The 12606-nt window shown below is 52.2% G+C and overlaps 1 long non-coding RNA gene across 1 annotated transcript in view; it reads right to left on the bottom strand.

Moving 5' to 3' along the window:
* LOC309648710 overlaps nt 1-12606 on the bottom strand; it is a 295211-nt gene that overhangs the window by 25641 nt on the left and 256964 nt on the right. The gene's annotated exons all lie outside the window — the stretch shown is intronic.

The following is a 12606-nucleotide window of genomic DNA, read 5'->3' on the forward strand; positions in this document are numbered from 1 at the left end:
ATACCTGAGGAAGGTAACTCAGATCCTGGGGTATGCCGTGAAGGAACTAATCAGGGTTCATGTGACAGACAATAATGGTGGTGGTGGTGGAGCTAGTTTAGACGAGGAAGTTAGGATAGGACTTTCTGAGATGGTGGCATTTCAGCTGAGACCTCCTTGATGGGAAAAGAGTTCCAAGCAGCTAGAACAGCACATGCAAAAGTCCTGGGGTGGACTTGAGCTTAGAGATTTTGTGGCACAAGGAGACCAGTATGGCTGGGCCATGTAAATGAGGGGGAGAGGGAGAAGTGAAGCAGAAAGGTAGTAGGAATCGGGTCACACCAGGCCTTTTCTAAGTCATGATTCGGAGAGTAAATTTTATCCTCATTGTGGTAGATATCCACTGGAGGGTTTTAAGCAGTGGAGAGACATGGTTTGACTTGCCTCTAAAAGATCACCCTGGCCACTGTGTGAGAATGCACTGGAGGAGGCACCTAGAATGGACTGTTGCAGTAGCCTCCATCATGGTTGCCATGGTCTCAGAAACAGACAAGGGTGACAGGAAGCCCAGGAGGACTGCAGTGCTCTTGGAGGAAAGAGGACAGATCCTTGTCTTCTTTTTTAGCAGCATTCCTGCCCCTCCCATCTTTCCTTCCCTCCCACCTTCACTCCTCCCTGTCCTCCACACCCCTTCCCTACAGGGTCATTGAGAACATTCTCTGGGCCAGGCTCCAGCCACAGGGAGCCCCACCCTAAGTGTGACATCAGGATCACACCCTCACCAGACAGTGGATTTCTTCAGCTCAAGTTCCCCACTAGCTGTGTAACATGTTGTTGGAGAGAGACGCTACTGAAATCACAATGGTGAAGCCGTGGTAATAGCCTCCTCAATCAGTAATCAAGGTCCTGGGCTCAATTTGGGTAGCAGCTTTATGTGGTAGTTTAATTCATTGTACACCAATTCCAGTTGTGCATTAATTCCAGGCGGCTGAATAGTAATTAACTAATCACCATGTCACTCCTTTCCCGTTAGGAACAACCTCATTAATTCCAGTCTGCAAGGCTGCTGGTGTCTTTTGCCACCGCCCTGCACTCTCCCTCTCTCTTTCTGGCTGCTCTTGAGTTATAATCAAATATGAAATTCATGCATTTTTAAATAAATTCTCTGCTGTTTTCTGCCACTGAAAAATTCATGGCATTACTCAGTCCCTTAAATAATATTTATTCATTTTACATTTCTCATCTATGTTTGGTGCTGTCTGCTCTTACTGTTGGCACTGTCTCGGAGGGTATTGGGGGCCAGTCTGGGACCATCTTGGGTAATGGAGGAGGGTCTTCCCCAGAGGCATTGGTGGTTTCCTGGCCATCCTAGCAGTTGGGTGAATAGCATTTCCCCCCTTGGTGTTTCCCTGAGGCCAGTCTCTGCCCTGCGCTCTGCTTTCCAGAGGTGTTTGTCATTTCCCACCTCCGCGCTCTTGCATGTGCTGTGCCCTCATCTGCTAGTCCTCTTCCTCCATTCCTGCTTGACCCTGAGCCCGACATCTAGGCCCAGATGAAAAGCCACTTCTTCCAAGATGCCCTATCCACCCCACAGTTCTCCCATCCAGACTCTCGTCTTCTGCCCTGGTTGTGTGTGTTGTCATTGTAGCACTTTTCACACTCATATCCACAATCCACATTTCAATCCAGTGCTCATTTCCAGGCCCTGGAGAGAGCCCCTTCTGTGGGTGAGAGTTGGTGGAGCATCCAGGGCCGTTGCTTTACTTGCTTCAGATGATCCCCTGTAGGGCAGCCCTACAAGCGTTCTTATTTCATTTCAGAGACAAAAACTCAGATGGGAGAAAAGTTTGTGCAAAGTCACGACAAGTAAGTGGATGAAGGAGGACAGGAGCCCAGGTCTCCTGATTTCCAGGTACCAGAAACTGTCACCCAGTGCCCCTGGATGGCCACTCCTTTTGAGACATGAGACCCCTCCCTGAGGGCAAGGGACTTATTCTTGTTTTCATCCAGTCAGTCAGCTCTGACTCCCAAATATATCTGAATATGCCCACTTCTCACCCCACCCCTGCCAGGCACTGATGTTTGTTGCTCCTTCTGCTCAGCTTTTTACTTTCATCAGCTCAATGTCTTCATTTAGCCTCAGCTTAAATACCACCTCCTCCAAGAAGCCCTCCCTGACCACTCTACCTAAAGAGCTCCCCATTCACTCTGCTCCACATCAAGGGTTGTGATTGGCTTTGAAGTTGGGCAAACCTGAGCGTGAATGTTCCCTTTCTGCTATATGACCTCAGTAGGCCCCCTAATTCTGAGTCTCAGTTTCCTCATACGTAAAATGGGTACAGTATCTACTTCCTGACTTCGTAGCTAGAAAGTGAGGTAACAATGGCAAGTGCCCAGCCCATAGGATGAGCTCATAAAGACCAGCTCCCTTTCCTGTCTCCCCTGGGCAGCCTCTTCACCAGGAAGTACCAATGCCCTTGAAGGTGACCCCAGCTTTTGCCTGAGGCTCAGCCTGGGGCCTGGGCTCTCACCCCATCCCATCCCAAATTGTGCTCAGTGTTGGCTGGTGTCATCCTAGAAGAGGTGCATTGATTCAGCCACACTCTCACCCACACCTGCCCCTTAAGCTATGTCGGGGGGACTGACCATGGGGATCCTTAAAGAATGTGACCTATGACCTTCCTCTGATTAGCATGAAACTCTCACTTTCACCCTAATCAGTTCCTGACACCACCCCAGCCCCACAACACTTCAGAGCTAGAGGAGACCTCAGACAATACCGGTCCAACCCCTTCTGCAAGCTACTCCCATTTCCACATGAGATCCTTCACAACTTACCCCTCCTCACCAGCCCCAGCCTCCTTTGCCATAAACCCATCCTCTGTCACCACCTGGTTCCTGTCATTCCCTGGGCCGTCCCTCACTTCCACACCTTTGCTCACACTGACCCCCTCCATTTGGAATGCCCTTCCCTCCCTCACCGTAAATTTCCAGTTGCTCTTTACTGCGCTGTCCAGCAGGGGATCTCAGGCCACCTGTGGCCCAAATCTGGCCAGTAAATACACTACCTCTCTGGCAATAGTGAGATGGGCATGTGACCCGAGATGGGTCATTTGGAGAGCCTGTCTCTTGCTGGGTTTCCCCAGAAGCAGACCCAGAGGTGAGCACATCAGTGCAAGGAGTTGACTTTGGAGTAGACGCAGGGAGTGCTGGTAGGGAAGAGGAGTGAGCCCGTGAAGGCAGAGAGGCCAGTAAGCAGGTTACTGCTGTGGGTAACTGGGGCTCAAACCCTGAGCAGCTCTGGGAGACGCCGTGGAACAGGCCTCAAAGTGGTCTTGCCTGAAGGGTGGGGAAGCTGGGTGTTTATCCACCAGCTCCTGGGCATTGTTGGATGAAGGCTGCTCCTGGGGACATTCAATCCAGGGCCCCTCTGCTCTGTTCCTCTGTGAGCCCTGGGCTAGCACTCTCCTGTGACCAGAAATTGCCCTTGGGCTGAGATGCAGGGGCTGGCATTGGCTGGGTGGTGAATGCCGAGTGAAGGGTGTGAGGGGGTGTCCACTGACCTCTCACGTTCCCCTCTCCCGCTGATCTGCCCTCCCTTGGCACAATGCCTGTCTGCCCAACATCAATCAAGCCTATGCCACCTTGTTTGTCCTTCCTTCCTGCGATGCTGCCACCTGGCCCCTTTTTGTCTTTTCAGGTGCGTTCTGGATTTCTTTTTCCCTTTATGAACTGTTTTTTTAACAACCAGCACTTCTGACACCAAATGTGTGGAAATTTTTTTCTCCACACCAACTAGTTCTCCAACTCTCCAGATACCAACTGGGTGTCCTACAATTCCATTCAAGTCTGACACTAATTACCCAGAGTTAGTCAGTGCAGACCTCACGGGCTAAGGGCTCAGTCCCACAAGACTGCCCTCACCTCAGATGTCAGTCACAAGTCCTGGGCCACCTGTACTTCTGACTACAAATTGGGAGTTCCCAAGACTCCCTCCTTTGGTTTGAAAATGTGCTAGACTGGTTCACAGAACTCAGGAAAGTGCTTTACTTACTATTACTGGTTTGTTATGAAGGATGCAACTCAGGAACAGCCAAATGGAAGAGATGCATAGGGCAAGGTGTGGGAGAGTGCACTGAGGTTCCACGCTCTCTGAGCGCACCACCCTCCCAGCACGCGGATGCATTCACCAACCCAGAAGCTCTCCAAACCCCTTCCTTTGGAAGTTTTTATAGAGGTTCCATTATGTAGGCGTGATTGAGTAAATCATTGGCCATTGATGATTAACTCAATCTCCAGCCCTGCTCCCCTCCCAGAAGGGAGGGAAGAGGCTGAAGTCTCCAACTTTCTATTCAAGGCTTGGTCTTTCCTGACCAGCCCTCCATCTAGGGGTCCCCAAGAGGCAGTCGAATCCTGAGATTCCAAGAGTTTTAGGAACTGTGTGTCAGCAACTATGTACAAAGACCAAATATCTATTTCTTTTTGGTATCACACCCTCCTTCTCCACCAAGTTAAGGTCCAGTCTGTTTTTCACTAAAGTGACCACTGTCCCTGAGAGTATTTGCATCACTTGAGAAGTGTACCTCTCTACAGTGGAATCCCAGACCATGGGGGTGGGGTAGGGGCTTCTCCTAGGGTCCCCAATCCTCCTGGTGAGTGGTGGTCTTCAGCATAGCTGCCCTGATGATTCTGCCCCTATCCGTAGGTGGACTCCTTTTCTTTCTCTCTCGAGGTTGGCGTGGGGGCACGTAGCCTAAGTAAGAGTAATTAGAGATAATGTAGCCATTTACACAGTAAGCGATTTTGTGGTTTTATTTGGTGCTACATTTTGCCCTAACTCTAGAAAACATAGTGCTAACTGTCCATACCCACCTCCCCGCCCCAAATAAGAACCCAGACATTAAATCTCCCTCACATCTTGGTTTTTCCTAAAGATTAAAAATGTTACTTCTCTAATCTCTTTCTGAAATTGCTTTGGAAATGCCATCATCTAGACCAGAATGCACCAGGCAGTAGTTAGAAAAGCAAATAATACTGTCTGTTCATTTGCCTAAAATTGTCCCACGATCGTGCAGTCCGTGAATAGCACCCAATCTATCCCGAGTCTTATGTGCATTTGGGAAATTAATTACGACTCTCTTATAAGTGTCATAAAAGTGATTCACATGGCCATCACTTTCCTCTATTTCTGCAGGCTGGAGCTATCAAGGTTATCAGTGGCTCTGTGTTGCTGGCAGGCAAGCCCTGTTCAGGGAGTGGGGAGAGGGAAGCAGGACAGAGGAAGTCTCAGAGGGCTGCTCGGGAGGGCCCTGTGAGCTTTGGGCTCTGCAGCACAGGGTAAGCGCCCTGACCTAGCCCCGCAAAGCTCTGTGAGGGGCAGCTTTCTCAGCCTGCCTAAGCCTCGGTTTCCTCATCTGTAAAGTAGGCACCATAACAGCCCCTACCCGGCTGCCTTGTCTGAGGGCTCAGGGACAGGGTCAGGTGAGAAACTCAGCAGAGCACAGGGCAGGTGAAGCTGTGGCTGTTCCTGATGGCAGGAGTTGCTGGTAAACCAGGGAGGGGAAAACGGGGGCCTGTGTGGGGGATGTGACCAGGGTCCAAGCCCAGAGAGCCTCCTTGCTGTCGGCCCTTGCAGGACAGACACCATTACTCTCTCAGAAAGCCCAGCCTCTGCCTCCACCTCAGGTGCAGCTACGGGTTGACTTTCCCATCTGGGAGCCTTTCTTATGCTGGTTCCGCCCTCTGGCATACCCTTTCTCTCTTTGGAAAACTCTGACTCCTCCTGTCATATCCTACCCATCCTTTAAGGCCAAGCTCAAATGCCATATTCTAAAAGGCATCAGGGCATGGAAGGTAGGAGCCTGGGATCTGAAGCCAGAATGCCTGGTCCAAATCCAGGTTCCACCACTCACCAGCTCTGCGACCTTGGACAAGTTGCTTAGCTTCTCTGTGCTTCTCTTTTCTTATTTATAAAATGAGGATAATAATATCCACTTCATAGGGTTGTTGTAAGGACTGAATGAGTTAACACATGTAATGCACTTAGAACAGTCTCTGACAGAGAGAAGCTCTATATAACAACAATAATAGATGACATCTATTCTAGGAAATGTCTCTGACTCATGAAACTGACTTAATCTCTCCTTTTCTGGTGTGGTTGCCACTGTATCCACCCTCCCTCCAGAAGACCTAGCAGAGAGCCTTGCCCATAGTAGGTGCTCAATTCTCACTGAATTAAGCTGAAGAATGAAAGCATATTAAGGAGAATGATGAGTTAGAGATGATGACTCCCTCCCTCCCTTCCTGCCCATAGTCCTTCCTGCCAGGAAGGCTCTGGGGAGAGCTGAGCCTTAGCATGAAGATGTAAAGGATGGGTGGAGCAGACACAGAAGGTAGGTGGGCAGTTGCCCAGGGCCCAGGGCTGGGAGGAGCCTGAGCTGGGGTCCTGCTCCCTCTCTGGGCAGCTCCTCTGCCCTGGCAAGCATTGGTGATTGGCAGGCTGTGTTCTTCCGAGTTTCTGGGGCCACCTGCCCTTTGCTCCATTCTTCCTCTGTACCAGGAGACAAGGACTACTGTCAGAGATCAGGGAGGCCACATGGTCCCTGAGCAAAGAGTGTACAGCATATGTGGGCTGACCAGGGCAAGGGTACCTAGAACCCCACCCAAGCCTCTCCTCTGTGCTCCACATTTACTTTTGCCTCAGGGCCTTTGCACGTGCTTTTTTCTGTGCCTGGAATGGTTCATCCACAGATCTTCCTGAGATTGGCTCCTTCTCAACTTGTCATCTTCCCCAAGAGGCTTTTCTTGACCACCATAGCCAAAGTAGAATCCCCACCCCACCCCATTCACTGACTCTTATATATTCACTGTTCACTCGTTATCTCTCTCTTCCTCTGGAACAAGCAGTGGCTTTGGAAGTTTGTCCTTTGTCCAGTCCTAGCACATGGTAGATGTCTAGTGAGTAGTTGTTGAATTTATCAACTAATTAACAAAAACAAGTTGAAGCACCCTGGGAACCCACTGACTGAGCTGGTGAGCCCTGAGTGGCCCAGGAGACTTGCCAGTTCATGGGACTGAAGCCCCAGACCAGCTGATCTGTGATATTCTCAACCCCATGATGGGGTAGCTGGCCCAGTGTGCACCCAGAGTTGCCCAGACCTCAGGACCCTGCCCGTTTCACACTGTCGGCTGAAGCTGCATCCCCCCAACCTGCTTAGTACCTGAGAGGGTGGTAGCTCAGGCCAGACCTGTGCCATGGCCAGTGGGATGGGGCTGGGGCATGCAAGGACCAGTTAGGGCAAGGTGGAGATGTCACCCCCTGGCCTTCTTTTCCTCATGGTCACAGGCACTGAGGGGCCTTGTTCCCTAGGGAGACAGGCCTCCAAGAGGGGGGCTTCCTTGCATGCCTGGACTTGTCACACAGTCAGCACCTCCAGAGGATGGGCTTGGGGCTTCATGGGAATGATGGGGAAGTAAGCCATGGCCGGGTCTGGGGCTTAGGGCAGGGAGCTGCTCCGTTCCTGGAAGCACACTGCTTGCCAGCAGCTTGGTGGGTGGCCCTGGCGGCTGGAATGGCCGGTGCTGCTCTCACAGGCCTCCTCCCACCCCCAGCGGGGCTCCTCCACCATGGCGGGCACAGGTGGCTGAGCCTTGGACAAGCTCCTGTAAGCCTCCCACCCTCAGCATGCATGAGCCTCTCTGTGTCCAGATGAGCCTGCCCTTGCCTCTGGGCTGGGCTCGCGGGCTCCCAGGCCCGACCCACCACACAGTCCATCCCTTCCTCCTGCCTCAGACGCATCATCCTTCAGAAGCAGGTCCTGCACCTGCCCTCTGCAGCCTTCCCTGTGACTTCAGTCCTCAGTGACGCCCACCTGCTGTGCCAGGGAGCTGTGTGGGAGGGAGAGGCCACGGCTGGGGGGAAGGGGGCAGACAGGCAAGCTGCAGGGTCTGAAAGGTGGTGCTGGACGAAGTGGCCTATGGCAGGGTTTCTAGACCTTAGCACTCCTGGCATTCTGGGCTGGGTACTTCTTTGCTGGGCTTGTCCTGTGAGTGGCAGGATGGTTAGCAGTACTCCTAGCCTCTATCCACTAAGGGCCAGTAAGGTTTCCCCAGTTCTGGCAGCCAACAGTGTCTCGAGACATTGTTGTGTTCGCTGGGGAGCTGAGAACCACTAAGAGACTGGGAAGAACAGGAAGACTGTGGGGCGGGCATGGGATGTACAGAGGAGGGGGAGGGGGCAAGAAGGTTAGGGGTGGGGCGTGTGCAGAGGTGGGGGGCAAAGGTGCCCAGGCTCTGTGGCAGGAGAGCTCTGGGCATTTAGAGGAGCTCCAAGGATGCCGCGTGGCTGGAGCTCAGAGAGTGAAGGGGGCATGGTGAAGGGCAGGGCTGGTGAGGGGCAGGGTGTGTGTCTACAGTTAGGCTGCATGACCCTGCGGCAAACCAGCAGCCTCTGACCACAGTTCTGGCCCCATGGAGCTTCTTGATGCAGAGAGGAGAGTCCCGCATAAGCTTCAAAGTGTTCCTTCTGGGAGCAGAGCTGGGGGGTGATTAAGTGAGGGGTTGTAGGAGAAGGGGCCGGTTACTCAGATGCTGCAGAGGATGGGTGGAGGGGCTGGGTGGTCCTTTGGAGAACCAGGCCGCCTCGGGCACTGGGGGGTTGTGACCACCAAGGTCGAAAGTCACCTGTAGGGTTCTAGGCAGAACAACAGCTAGCTGTCATTCTCTCTTAAATGGTCAGGGGACACATGGAGGTAGTCAGGGGCCAGGGACCAGGTGGAGGCGCTGGCCAGAGCTGGATGCTCCTCCCAGTCTTGGCTTCCCAGATGTGGGCACCTGAGACTAGAAGTGGGGGTGGAGATCTCCGCAGCCAGCCCTTGCTCTAGGACCTGGCTCTGAACCATGGCTAAGTCTCTGCCGTCTGTCAGCTTCCTGACAAACAAGATTGCTTCCCAGGAAACCTCAGGTAGAGCCACTTAGGAGTCTCTGGGCTCCTAATGAGAAGAAATTGTTAGTCCCCACCCCTCACCCACCTGGGCCTGGCAAGACACAGCCCTCTTCCAACCTGGCCTGCAGTGCCTCCCCCCAGGATCCACTGTCTTGCCTAGGCCAGGGGCTGGGGGTAGGGTTGGCCATCAGAGTCTTGTGACTTGAGAGTTTAGCCAAGGTCCCTGGCGCAAATTAGGACGGGCCATCAAGCCTGCCTCATGGGTCCCAAACAGGTGTTCAGGGTCTGTACGGCCCTCTGTATTCAGATGGTCCCCCCAGCATGTGCAGCTCAGTTGTTTAATGACTCACCTCATCTCTGAGAAGTTGCCCTCCTCACGTAGCCATTCTTCCAGGAGCATCCTCCACAGTGGGTACATTTCTCGACAATTAAGTGTCGTTGATATATGCCTCTTCTCCAGTGATGTCACCATAAACACTTTGTGGCCCTTGCCCCAGGACACTGCTGACATTGACTGTGTCTTTGTGGCCTTTTGTCTTCTTGAGTACACAGACCTGACTCCTCCCTATTTCCTACACCACCCTGCTGCAATCATTTATGGAACTTGATTGCCCTCTGTGAAGGCACTGGAGTTTGAGACCTTTCTAAACCTAAATGTTCCATAGAAAGGAAAGGGTAACATTTTCTCCCAGGATTCTTCATTGGGGTAATATATTCTGAACTTTATTTTGAATATACAGTTTATAACAAGTTACCCCTCTTCTTAAAAAAATACATACATGTATATACACATACATACACACACATATATAAAATAAAATGCCATATATATATGGCGTCACTCCTCTCAAAAGCATTTTTAAGGTGGCAGGAAGTCTCTGCAGAGAGCCCCGGGTCTGGGCCTGGAGGGAGGGGACTGGAGTCCCAGACACAGAAGTGCTTCTGATTTGCTGGGTGACCCTCTGTGGCTGCCTCTTTCCAGCCTGCTTCTCCCCCTGGGCACACGGAGAAGTGTAATCCTAGCCTTTTGCAGTTAGACATCCTGTGACTGTGTTGAGTCCTGCAGAGTGTCAGAGAATGGCCTCCCTCTGACACTCTGGGCAGGTTTGTCCAAAACCTAAGATGTGTGTCCTGCTTGAACATTGGTGTCCCCACCCCAGTTGTGTACAGCAGGGGCAGCCCTGTCCCCAAGGTCCAATGCCATTAGTGAAGGAGAGGAAGGCAGCAACACTTAACCCTAAAGCGAGAGCATGTGCAGGTCAGGGGGATGTTTGGGGCTGGGGGCCTCCCAGGAGTGCCTGCTCATCAGACTGTCCGGGCCACGCCCACTCCCCACAGCTGCTGTCTGGGTGAAGTGGGATGACGCTGGGCATCCTCGGAACACTGGTGAGCGCTGAGTGCTGTTTTTCATGAGAGGGAGGGAAGGAAGGAGTTGGGGCAGAGATTGGCCCATGGCCTTAGGGCCTGCCCCTCCTTCCTGGGCTCTTGGGCAGGAGAGCAGGGCTCTGCGGAAGCTGCAGGTAGTCTCCAGGGATGGTAGTGAGAAGCTGGGCACTGTCGCGTCTAGAATAGACTGGCAGAGGTGCCAGCCCCGGGTCAGCTGTCCTCTTCTTGAGACACAGGGTCATGAGGTTGGGGCTCCTGTGAACACTGGGAAGGCCCTGCGTCAGGCCTGGTAGGGCAGGGTGGCTGCAGTACATGAGGCCCCGATGGGCTCTTCCACACCATAAGAAGTCACACGCCAAGGGCACTGAGTGTGTGTGTGTGTGTGTGCGTGTGTGTGTGGCGGGGGGGAATAGGGTGGCTGCCGTGTCACTCCAGCCAGATGTTGCCGTGTAGGAATGTGAGCCTCTTCTCCAAAAGAAGGTAAAAATCTATGTGTGAAAATCTAATTCTAAAATGTTGTCAGCTATTCCAATGATTAAAAATAAAATACACAAGATAAAGGCTACCTACCCATGGGCTAGATGTGGGTCCTCGCTGCCTGTCTGTGACCCCTAGTCTAGAAGGACATGGGGCCAGTTGTGGACAGAGTGGCAGCGGGGCCGATGGGTCAGTCTGAAAGGCTTCCTAGAAGGGCCTGCGCGGGCCTCCACCCCTGTGGATGGCGTGTACAGCTGAGAGGGAGACGCTTGACCCAACAGAATTGCTCTGCTCTTGGCCTTGCCAGGACTTCACCCTACTTACTAAGTCCCTGTGGGATTGGCCAGCTTCCTGCCCCACCCTCCACCTTGAAAGCCCACCCTGCCCAGGACCCAGATCTGAGGGGAAATGACTCAGCCGCACCCTCTGCCTCAGCACTGCTCGTCGCCCCTTGCTCTGACAGCCGTTCTCGGCCACAAAATCAGAGTTTCTGGGGACAAGGGAACCCCCACCTCCCTTCGGAAGTGGGAGTTGCAGTTTCCTACTCCCACCTTCTGAGCAAGTCCAGCACTTCTGCAGGAAGCTGGAACAACCAGAAAGGTCATGATTTATAAAGAAGTGATGAAGAAAATAAGGGGTGTGTGTGGCAGGGAGGTGGCGGTAGCCCCTGTGATGGGGAAAGCTAGCGTCTGCAGATTCTTTTGTGCTTTTGGACAGCACAAACAGAACACCAAATCCATATATTATAGGATGGAAATTCCATTCATTTGAGAGGAAAATGAGACCAGATATTAGAAGAATATATAATGGTTTTTATATGAGGGATAGAAAATCATCAGGGCTCACATTCATAATTCCCCAATGCTGGGTGTCCTGTGAGTTACGGGCTGAAGCCCTGGCTCTCCTTTGCCCCAGGCTGCTCCGGCACAGCCCCGCTTGCCCCTCTTCTGCTGAGCTTATGTCTGCACTTCCACCACAAACTCCCATCGCAGAGGTCTATAACTTGGCCATGAAAACTGACTCCAGGGCTGGGACTCGGCATATAAAATCTCAGTGTGATCATGTCCACCCCCCGCCCCCATCTGAGGGCTTAGAAAGGGGATTTACTGAGCTGAAAAGGCAACTAATATGTTCTGAGTGGAGAGGAGAGGGGGAGGTGTGTGTACTTAAGTGTTTGTGTGCATACATGTGTATGTTGTGTGTGCATGTGAGTGCATTGCTATGTACATATGTAATCATTTGTGTGTGTACCCCTGTGTGTGAGCATGTTTGTACATGTGAGTGTGGGAGTATGTGTGTGAATGTGTGGGTGTGTGAACATGCACATGTGTGAGCGCATGTGCACGTGAGTGTGTAGATATGTGTGTAAACACACGGCACATGTGTGAGAGTGTGTACTGATAGCATGTGTGTGAGCATGTCTATGCACACATGTGCTCATGCATGTTGGTGGGGTTATCAGGGTGGGAATAGGTTTTTAATATTCCCATGGCCATTTCAGTTGAAAGGAAAAGTCATTACTAGCTTAGAGTCTCAGCTCTTTACTTGGGAAAGAGGAGGCCCCAGACCTCAGCCTGATGTCAGTCCTGATGATTTTCTATCCCTCATATAAACACCAAATAAAGAGGGAGCTGCCAGCTCATGATGGGGGTTTATACTCAGAGTATGGGGGAGCCAGGGAGATAACAGCTTCCCATGCCAAGGTCTCAGCACCAGTGGGCATTGTGCTGAGCATGTGGAAAGCCCCAGCTCATCCCATCTTCCTGACTCCATCTGAGGTTCATAACGGAAGAAACAGAGGCTCAGAGCTGTCAAGCCTC

Source organism: Balaenoptera physalus (assembly GCF_965194825.1).
Source record: "Balaenoptera physalus genome assembly, chromosome: 19".
Lineage (NCBI taxonomy): Eukaryota > Metazoa > Chordata > Mammalia > Artiodactyla > Balaenopteridae > Balaenoptera > Balaenoptera physalus.